We start from the raw sequence: 12,168 nt of genomic DNA, 5'->3' as shown, positions 1-12,168 counted from the left end.
GAGTTCGTGAAGTAACCAAAATGCAGCATCTTTCATATAATTTTCCAGGCCTTGATAAATAACCTGCCGTAGGGTGGGAAAATTTCCCTGCCTTTTACACATTTCTGCATGCGCTCAGGAAAGAAGAAAAGTTGGCGTGGATACTGTACATGGATATCTATCACGAAAATCAGATGAGAACTGAAAATTGGAAAAATGCTACGGTCAGAAGGACTGAATGAATCGTTTAAGAAATATTCGCAAAACTGTAATATATACATGCATCAGCGCAATCTGTCATAACTTGTACACGACAATACAATGCAAAATTTCCAAATTGAAATACATAAAACAATTTAATGTTATGGAAATTGATAGGCATTGCCTATATTTTGAATAGAAGTGTCAAAAATAATAATAACCAAACAACCCGTTTGTTTTGAGCAACTGTTTATTCCAAACAAAAGCATTATGCAATTGTATATATAATTGCATGACAAGTACATGTATTGAGTTTACTTGTCGGTATAACAAGAAATAATGTTCATAAAGCACCGTAAAGGTGTTCGCTTTATGATTTGATCAGATCTTTTCCTTGCGAACTGTAGATGCTTTAATGGAAATGAGACCCTGTGGATAGGTGTTCGTTGAATTTCGTCCCCTAATAGTACAAACTCTCTGTTTTCCAGTTCACTGCCCTCAATCGGTTCAGCTAAAAGAATAGGTAGTTCCCTTATATTTTCACTGGACATAACCTGCATTAAAAAGATACGTCTAAAATAAAACATTTTCCTAAATATGTAATCAAATATTAAAGAAATTTAATTAATCCGTATTTAAATGAATCTAAATTAAAGATTAATAGAATCATTTATTATTACGAGGCCGTGAATCTTGGACCCAAGGTGGAATTTCACTATCCCACACGAGTATGTAATGAATGGTTATTTTTTTCGCATTATTTTACATAAAAAACGATGTTTGACAACTTTCTCTTTTGACATTTGAAAGTGTACTTTCGGTTTATCCCGACGCGCGCAACAAAGAATAATACACAGTGTAAGACAGAAAAATTTCACACTGCTGTCTCACACTGGACAAACCAATCTCACATTATGCGAGAAAAAAGATTTTCAATGCTGTTTTTAACCTCTTTTTAACCTACATGTATTAAATGCATATTTTCCGTCCTGTAAAAGTATTGCATTTGGCTGTCTATTCTTTTGATAGCGATTTAGGCAGCTTTCGCTTGATCAAGTACATTGCTAAATGTCATGCGTATACATAAGGATAGGTACTTAAAAACGCTAATTTAAATCGCCAACATGATGAAAAATTAATTTTTGCTAAATATCGTAAATGCTAAATGTAATAGGTTAAAGATTTACTGTATTATGTATATCGTAAGCAAATTAAATAGTTCCTCATTTTATATTCATTTCCTGAAAACAAAATAATCTTAATTTTGATTAACTTCAACAATAAAGGTAGAGTAAAGGTATTTTTTTTACATTGTTTTACAATGTTTAACAGTTGAGCTACCATACAATTACCTTCATAAATCCTGTTGTTTTATTCATTGTAAAAAATGCTTTTACATTTTCAATATCAGAGCAATTACATATCAAATACAACAACTTTATAGTTTTGTTATGTTTATGATAATATTTGTTTTGCTTCTTGATAACTGTAATGTAAAAATATATTTATTATCAAACAGTCATTATGATATAACAATATGTGTGTAATTAAAAACTTACTTTCTAAACTAAACACGGAAAGATACAAGTATGAAAATTGTTGTTACATGTACCTTTTCCATTCGAATACAGTTATATAAAGGGTATATCTTTTTGCATTAAAACAGATTAAAAAAAAAACTTTTAAACACAATAGACTTATAACATAATATTTGAATTTGAATTTCACGATCTGTTAAAGTAAGTTCATTCATTGTTATAAGAGACTAAGAGAACTGGATGGTCGTGAATATTTTAAGATTCTATTGGCAATCCTAAGAAAAGAATTCTGTATAAAGATATACATTGTAAGAAAATACTCATATGTAAAAGCTAACATTTATCGATTTTTTTTTCTTGACTAAGTATCAGTTTGGTCAAATTCTATTTTTCCATTGTTTACAATGTTTTACAATCTCTAATGATCAACAAGAATTTGAGTGTCAGTCGTAGGGTTATAATCAGGATACAGAGCTCACATTTCCCCTCTATATATAAGGCTCGTGACATGTTTTTGTTGACCTTGTTTCAATATTCTGGTAAAATTTCTTTTTTAAACTGAATTTTCCATCTGCTATAAACAAAACTTGACCTAGGCTTTGTTTACATAACACAGCTTTATGAGCTCCATGCTGGGACGTACTATCTATCGAAATAAACAAAAAAATCAAGTGTAATTCTATAATAAAAAAAAAGTCTCTTTCTCAAACTAATCAACAAACAGCGTAGCGCAGTTGGTTACAGGTTTCTCTACAAATCTGTAAGTCATGAGTTTGAATCCTGCTTGGGGATTTTAAAATCTTTACTTTTTCACATTTTTAATTTTTTTTTAAATAGTGTGAATATTGAAAATTCTGAACCACTGAAAGTCTTTTAATTATGATGTACTTAAATCTACATTGATATCGACATCAATATATCAAATATCAAATCAATTTTAGATATGTGGATAATATTGTAGTGTTATGCCAAAGATCGGCAAAATCATTGTTTTAAGGTGTGTTTACTTATAAAGGTGAACATCAGTGAGGGTTAAATTTATAGCTACAAATTTGCCAATACTCAATTACTTACTTTCTGTCATCTACTGTACTTCACTTAACAAAAATATACAGACAGATCAAAATACAGAGGCATTTGTAGTTCTATCTAAGCAAGTACAAGGTTTCCGACTACAAAATTTTTTGAATAAGAAAAAAGATTCTTCTTAATTCTTCTTAAACACATTACATGGTTAAATACCAAATCCTCCGGATTTCGTTTAAAATTACAGGAAAATATAAAATAATTCAAAAGGTCTGAAAATTTTAAATAACATACTTTGTGATGCACTGTAATTTAATCATGCCCAATCCTTATCTCAAAGAAAGAAGGAAAAAGATGAATGAGATATTGTACCTTCTTACCTTTTCAAAGAGTAGTCACAAATGAAAAAAAAACTCGATGCTTGAAATCATGTTTAAATGAATCTCTACATATATGTAAGGCCTTTTTCTGATCATAGAAAATAAACAAATGTATTTTAAGATGTTTTAAAGATTATGATTGTAATTAGGATCAGAGGCTTTTGTATATTGTCTCGAAATCATTGTCTTTTAATAATATAAACTAGAGTGGTCGTTTGGCCATATGTCTTACAATTGCTACTACTTAATGTGAGGTGTGAAGTATCTCCCTCATTATATCTGCTCAATTTTGAATAACAGGTTAAAAAAACGGGACAGAGGGCTAGGCTTGCTGAACCTTCTTCACGATTTCGACCAGAGCCCAAATATAGCTTATCCTTCGAGACATTTATGTTTATTTCACAATATAATATCAATTTTACGCATCAAACGAGCTATTTTCAACAAATTTCGCTGGATATCTGCAGTTGAAACTATCATGCCAACGTGAACCTCAACCAAGCAAAAAGATGACGTCACAATACAAATGAAACGTTGCGCAAAAGCCTGCATACTCGTTCTGTACTCGGCCTCGTTAATTACGGTTATTACAATATTGCAAACAAATGTGAAGGAGTATATTAAGGTTCTCCGATCCTCAGCCTCAAATTCTTTTTTCATCCTAAAATGTTTTATTTATCCTTTAAACTTTATAAATGAAATAAAGATAAAATCCATGCATTTTACGAAGTTATTGCAATTTTGGCCATGATGAATGTAATGGAATAAATAATGTATACAAGTTGAGGTCAAATTAGAAAAAAAAGTTTGTATCGGTGCAAAGGTGGCTCGAACACCTTTACCTCTAGGTGGAGAGTCTCCATGAAACCACTCAGCCAAGTAAGTCGTTTTATGACTGTGTGTTATACATGTATTAACACTTCAAGACTAATAAAAGTTGTTTATATATAAAAGGCAAATTATGGTACGTATAAAACAATCCGGATATTTTAGAGTTATCGAACATGACTGAGGGTCGGAGATTGTTAAGAACCTCGTATTGCATGTCTTTGAACACTATATATATTTAGTTTTTTTTATATATCTTATAATTACTTTCAAATATAAAAGAATTTTTTAAAGCGTGAATTGAAATTTCAGGACAAGAGTATTTGAAGTGAAATTTATTTAGTTAATAAGCTAGACATCTAGAGGGTCTTGCTATTGCTAACAAATAAATTATATAAATACCATCTGGATAAATAGAATACCTGTACAGATTGATAGAGCGTTTGACATGCATTTTCACAACCTTCTCTTCTGAAGGCATTTTTCTGTAATTTCTCACAGAGGTTAAAGTTGATTCTCTGATGTCAGTACTTGACATGACTAAAAGAGTACACGATGCTATCAAAGTTTAGAGAACTTTATAAAATTCGGTTTACCTATAACTGCATAATATGTCGGGAAAACGTACACACATATACAGACATATATTTATTTCTTGCAAGTTGTATACTTACTTGTTACCATATGCTTAGTCATAAATACAGAATCAATGCATATGCGATGCATTCGACTTTATAATACTAGTACTAGATTCCTACGCGGTTCAGTATGTTTCGGTTTTCTGGCTGATATTGATCTCAGGCTTATACATGGCGGGTTATGATATATAGTGTACATTATTCTCAAAATATCTGCTAGAATGACATTTACTTTTTCCATCTGATAACAAGTCACAATGTATGAACATTTTCCCTAAATAATAATCCATTTTGTCAATATATGCACTACTTTAATACACATACTTATGCATGCCTTATAAATGTTCTATTTTTGAAAAAGAAAATTAACCCTGATAAAACTTTATGCATGGTTTAAGTGTTTTCGTGACAAACCTCCTCCTAATGGCGCGTTGCATAAGTGTAATGTACTAAAAAGGTAAATGATACACATATATCAGCTTTCCTCTTATCTCTGAGTACAAAGAACTCCCAGCTAAGAGTACACCTCCACTTAATTTTTTCAATCAGAAAATGCAAGTATCTCACATACAACTGAATATTTCTGCTTTTAATATTTTGGAGCAGAAAAATGTTGGATCCTTTGGCAACAGAAAACAGGAAATATGACTAAAAGCTATTAAGGCATCTAAGGATGCGATTAGGGCGCATCTTGTAATAATGTCCTTTTATGATTTGTTTTAATATTAAAACAAAACAGAAATGAATCCTAGCTTAAAGGATACGAATCCCTTATATTATGATCTGACAATTAACTTTTTTTAAGAATTACAAATTAACAATCATTTGTTAAAGGGGTATTTTCCCATTCAAATAATGTGTATCCATCTTCAAACATTTTAAAGTTTGATTAGAAAGAAATGCAGGGGACACATTTTATTTCTGACAAACAATATCTTTCAAATCATAACTACATTTTTTTTTACTATCTATACGTTTTCAATTGTAATAAATATGTTTGTTTTTTAACCATAGATTGTGTATCGTAAATTTCAATACATTTAAATGTCTTATTTACATTTCTTTCTTTCAAATAATTTTTAAAAAGCAAAATTAAATATTGAAAATACCAAGGGATAATGAGTCTGAAATTTGATAAGACATGATTTTATTCTTATGCCAGTTATATAAACTTTAAAAAATGAATAATGTGTACATGTAATGGCTTTGAAAGAGCTATATCAAATACATGTACTATTGGAATGACGTACAAAACCATCTCGTTTAGTGTGTCTGTTTGTATTCAAAACTTTTTTATTACGCGATGTGTTTGGAATAAATACAATGATTAAACGAAACAGAAGTTTAAATTTCCCAAACATTGTCCAAGAGTGTTGGTAATGCTATGGGCGGTAAACAGGTAGGCCCATCTTATATAAAACTACCTTTATTTGACGTGAAAGTCATTCAATGCGAGGGGAATTCAAACTGCTTAAATAAAGGTCACAAAGCTTTAAACGGAAGGATGGTTGAAACATTGGAAAATGAATGTGGTCTGAAAAAAACCCCTCTTACTATCAAGAACTACAGTAACTGCTCAAGACTTGTCAGTTTATACCATGTAGCTTCTTGATTTACTATACGTATAAATTAATATTTGTTAAGATATGGGGGTATCAAAGGGATAAATTGGATTACATGTATGTATAATACAATCTGAAAACACTTTAAAGTAGAATAGAATTTTAACGCTTTTAAAAGTTAAATGCTTCCATTTACGAATTTGCCCATACCTCGCTTTGGAATAGAATTGACGGTACTAATGTTTGGTAGTTGTGTAGTTAGGCACTTACACAAATTAAAAATAATATAAAAAACAAACATAAAAGGTACTTTAAATACAAAACCACGTGATTCTAAATTGGGCTGAACTTGGTCAACGTAGGGATAAAAAGTAAATTTTTTTCTCTAACCCTGGAATAAGTGAGTATTATAATAAAGCATTGACTACTTCTTTGTACGTTATGTTGCATGGTTTATTTCAAGCAAAAAATAAGTTTAATTTTTACGTGACAATTAAGCATTGAATCATTTTTTTGAAAGATATAGTCTCATAACTGCAGCGGTGTGTGCATACAAATTGACTATGAAAATTTGTATGCACACACCGCTGCAGTTATGAGACTATATCTTTCAAAAAATAATGATTTAATGCTTATATTTACATTTTTTTAATGTTTTGCCTTGTCTGCAAATGTGATTTATATATCAAAATTTCTGTTTTATCCTAAGGGTAAGTTCAAATTAATGGAAGAGCCACTGTAACAGCCACAAGCGTGAACTTTGATTCTCGCTTGTGACGTTGCATTTTACAGTGTTCAACGTTTGTGACGTCATAATAAAACTAGTCATTCTAACCTTTGAGTACCATGTGTGTGTTACGGTCTTATAACTGCAGTGTCTTTTCACACACTTTACATGCAAAAAATATTTGTAATGTAAATATTTAAAGATAAACTGAGCATAAACCAAAATAAAATGAAAAAATATGGATAACAACAAAGATAAACGGTTATATAAAACCTGCGAAGAGTAATTAAGAACGATAGACCCAAGTCTGCACGTTCAACACTTCATATCTATTTACGGAGTTATTTATGAAAATTCTAGCATTATTTAAACAGTATATTTGATGTTACTGATGTCAACCATAACATATGTCAACGTCAACACTGTATCAGGGAAAAATAATCATATACCTGCAAAAGTCACAGTTTGTTTAATAATCAAATCTTTATGCAAAACAAACTCAAATTTAATTCCTGCAAATATATACACACAGTTTAGTAGTTTTGGGTTAAAAAATTACAATCATTGATTGTATATTTCAGTATATATTAATGCTTAAGCATATAATAGTTTTTTAACGTTCTGTATCTATCTTCATTTAAAGAAATCATAAAAATACAGCGAAGATTCATCCATAGCAGGCTACAGGTGACCAGTAACAACGTCTTTGGCGTTTTTCGGGTGACTCAGAGTCGGCATCGTCTTTTGAATTTTTTTTGTAACTTTTGATGAGTCTCAGCAACAGTAAATTTTCGGCTGCAGACGGTAGTTTCTCCTTGAATGGTACCTATAATACAAAAATAAAATACACAAAAATCACTCTAATGCTTAATAGAATTTTTAATAAGAACCAGTCATCGGAAATGGATTAATGTAATAGTTGATCTCTATAATAAAACTCCGAATGCAAGAAAATTGGAAAAAAAATAGTTGATATCATTAATATTTATGTTTAGTTCGAGGCATCCGTTTAACAATAAGGATATGTATTGTCGTTGTATTTATCATCACAGCTTCGTAAAGATTATTTTTATTATTATATTTTTTTTCGTTGAACGATTACACATGTACTTTCCTTAAAACACATAGTTGAATATATGTTAACATATGCCTTTATGACATTTATCAATGTTTACATCCTGATTACGTGGTAGCAGAGTAACAAACACATTTTTCAGAACAAAAATGACAAAACAAACATTAAACTTTGCAACAACAAACTAGACTAAACACAACGTGTATTTGAGAATGAAATATTGATGTTTCTTTCACTATTTGTTTTAAAATTCAAAATTAACTACACTTCTAATATTTTCAATAAAGTAAGTACTAAGTTTTGTTGATATTTTAATACAAATATGAAGATATATTTAAGAAATGTGATTAACTGTAATTCTTTTTATAAAAGTTTACTGTACATGTCCATGATACACTATAAACAAATAATTTATATCTTTGTCACATACTGCCTTCATTAGCTGCTGAATGTTGTAAACAGAACAGTATTCTAAATGTTATTTGAAATTTGATATTTATGTCATTGACACTTTTTACAAAAGTAGCTTTAAAAATATGAGAAAAAGATTATATAAATAGCAATAATTACATTAAAAGAGTATTATTTCTTGAACGAGTCATCTGGTGATATAAATTAATTTTCAATGATATGCGACCGGATCATTTATATACCTTTAGATAATAAAATGTGTAATGATATTTTAATTTCATGTCTTGTTTAGGAATTAATGGTGTGATTTTTTTTTAGAGTAATATTAAACGATTTCAGTAAATGAAAACAAGTGATTAATACAGAACAGAATTCAAATTATAGTAATGGGAAATATATATGTATACAAAAATTGAACAATGATATAAAATATATGTAGTAAAATTAAAGAGATAGTATCTTACCGAGGAAATCCTTCACGATGGGTTCTACGTAATAAGTTCTAGGGTACGTGTCGATTGTGACGTAGTGTGTGAGGATGACGAACACTTCTATGAGAACAGCACAAGGAACAGACACAGAAAACACACGAAAACAGAACACGAACCTGCTCTTGTCCATCACAAGACATACAGGTATACATGGACATTGAACACATTTGACAAACTTCAATTTTACTTATTCCATGCTATCATAATTATGTTAAACCGCAACCTTATTTAGTGTCTAATATCTCAGTTGTAATGCTTGAATTTGGTTTTAATTAAGTAATGTAGGCTCATTTGTTTTTTTTAGGAAATTCATTTTAACTATAATTTGCATTTATCTGACCGTTTATCTATTCTTATTTGGTTTAACTAAAAGCATTTGTTTGACAATCCATACTATAGTTAGCTATCGTTTAGGAATAAAGTGATTTTCATGAATAAAAGATCAAACAATCTAAAATCTCTTGGAAGAGGAAATCTTCCATTGACTGCTGATTTTCGATTCCATTATGTCACAATGAATGAGGACAAAATGGCTTTGGAATTCCCACTATCATCCCAAATCGATGGTTAGAAAAACGGTGATGGTCATATTCCAAAGGTTTAAAAGTTTATCTTTATTTGAAGCACAAATAATTTCATCCAGAAAATCTATCTACCAGCGATAGAATATTACATGTAGATTAAAATTAAAAAAAGGACTTTGCTTGTGCTGAAGATATGACCATTCATTGCGAGTTATGAAAATCCCTTTCGTTTTATCAATTTCTTACTCAAATTTTACTATACACAAAAGATGTTTATGTGTTTAAATTAAAAGGTTTAGAACGATTTTAAAACATACTTTAATTATTCCTGATGTTAAGTGCAGATTTATCTCTTAGGATTCATGTTTTTATACTTTTAAAATCAAGTATAAAATTAATTCCATGCACAGTGTATGTATATTAGATAGTCTAATGATGTCTCGTTTATCTTTTATGCATCTGATATGATACATTTACACGAAAATTTTCTGCAATTAAATGACTTTGAACAGGTTTCCTTGTACATCAGTAGAACATTATCTTCATTTTTATCAAACGGTATAATTTCTTGCAACTGGAAAATTAAGTTACAGGTTGTTATAAATGAAAATAAACCCGTTTTTATTTCAATGAAACAAATTACGAACACTGGTATTCTACCATGTTCAAGGATAATCCGGTAAATTATATAGTGCATTCAGAAAAATATGGGTTACAAGATACGTAAAACGAATAATTCCTGATTGTGTATTTCAACTCAAAACCATTTAGATAGGAACGTGAACACCCATTTCATACAAATTCATCTACATGCAACCAGACACGTAAATAGTTCATTTATACAACCAGAGCTACATTCGTTCCGATAAGGTGTTTGTCGTCGGGAAATGGAAAACATTATGAATTATAAATATTGCTTTAGGTACGAATATTTCCACATTTGAACAAGGACAATATAAACTTTCTATAAAACATGTATACTTTATCTGTAAAGCTTCTGTAATCAATAAAAGTGTATTGAAAGTCATGTTGGTTTAATTTTTTCAGATACAGAATACGTCAGAAAGAGCGGTAGTTGTTTCGTTTTACTTTATTACAGCATTTATGATATATTATCGATCGTTCATCTTATTAATCGGACAAAGACCACGTATTATCTGTATAATAAGACTCAAGTCTTTCTGCTCTATCGCAGAATATAATTCGTTCAAATAAATGTGCATCAATAATTAATAGTTTTGTTTTGATTACAAATTATTTTGGGATAGAACACTGTTAAAATTGTATATACGTAACAGTTTTTTTTAATACTTAAAATGTTATCTATCACTATGTTTTTCCTCCAAAGATAGAAATACTTTCATTGAATTGGTATTATAGTTACTTTGTTAGTTTGAATTCGTCATGAATATTGATAATGAATTTCACACAATATTAGTGAAGGAAAACGTGACAGAGTTGCTGTTAAATTCCAATAAATAATTCTGATTTCCAAAATCAAAATCATGTTTGTAGTAATTTATAACTATTTTTTTTTTGGAATTGTAGCATCCAACAACCCCAGTCTGATTATGAACAGTGATGCGTCACTGTGTAGATACCATCTACCTATCTCAGAACTCTTGATATAGATATGAAAGAAATTGTAAGAAAATAATCTTAAAATGGTCTTTGCTGGTTGTGTATATTTCTAAATAACTACCGTTTGAAATGAAATCAAATAAAAACGACCTTTATATAGAGGATTTGAACTTTTCATTACGTATTTCTGAACCTTCAAAGCAACATTCTGTCTTGGGGCAGATCTGACTGAAGTAGGATTTAGTTCACAAAAGCAATGATAGCATTTTCAAATGGTAAATAGTTTGTGAGTTGTGCTTCCATCACAAATAATTTTTTTTGTCTCAAATTCATCACAGTTTCTATTCATCATACGTAGTTATAACTTAAAACTGACATTTGGTAAAACAATGTTCGTGTCCATCAAATTGGAATCACTTTTCTGACGTAAAAACATAAAAACATAACACAAATTGATATGCAGTTGAAGATGACTAATCTATAAGTGTTCTTCATATATCCCAAAACAAGGTTGAACAATTAAGAATACGACAGGACTTAACAAATTAACAAATTCATAACAAACACTGATATTGTCGTCATAGTGATACATGACAAAAAATAAACAAAACGTGAAAAGACTTACCTCTGTTTCCGGTAGATAGCTGTCCTCTGTGTCGTCATCTAAAGCTAGATATCTAGTCCAACAAACATCACAGACAGCCAGGCAAAGTATAACTGTCCGCACAATAGATATCATCTTAACCATTGTCGTTAACGTCTTAACTTGCACACAAATGACGTTTCTTTCTTGCCAGCCACCAGGATTTTTCTTTCGACTGGAGAATCAAGGTTCCATCCGGTATGATATAGGTACGTTTAAGGCGTGAGTGTTGCAAGGGTCGGTGGTCTTTAGAACGCGATTGGATACAGATTTAAAACGTCATAGCAATGTCATCCGCTCCTTCTCGACAGCCCGTCGATAGTATTTCTGTCAAATACTATTCTCTTGTTTCAAATTTGTTTTTTATATAATTCATAGTGTATTTCCTCTTTTTTCATGGAAATGAAATTAATTATGCATAGATTTTCACATTTTCGTTTTATTATTTACCATAGTACATTAATATTGTATTGCCTGAATGTTCTAAAAATTTTGTTGGCATAAGGGTGGTGTGGATGGTAAATTAGTATGACTTTTGTATGGATGAAACCTGGCTCTGCCTTA

General features: G+C 30.2%; 1 long non-coding RNA gene across 1 annotated transcript; it reads right to left on the bottom strand.

The window, feature by feature from the left end:
- Positions 1-412: 412 nt before the first annotated feature.
- LOC105345370 (uncharacterized) lies at positions 413-11,916 on the bottom strand. The gene is made up of 2 exons (XR_010711766.1): positions 11,587-11,916; positions 413-734 (listed from the first exon to the last, which is right to left on the bottom strand). It is a non-coding gene; the product is annotated as an uncharacterized lncRNA (long non-coding RNA).
- Positions 11,917-12,168: the final 252 nt, after the last annotated feature.

The sequence above is a fragment of the Magallana gigas genome, chromosome 3 (assembly GCF_963853765.1).
Source record: "Magallana gigas chromosome 3, xbMagGiga1.1, whole genome shotgun sequence".
NCBI classification, from domain to species: Eukaryota; Metazoa; Mollusca; class Bivalvia; order Ostreida; family Ostreidae; genus Magallana; species Magallana gigas.
This window is presented reverse-complemented; position numbering and strand designations above follow the sequence as displayed.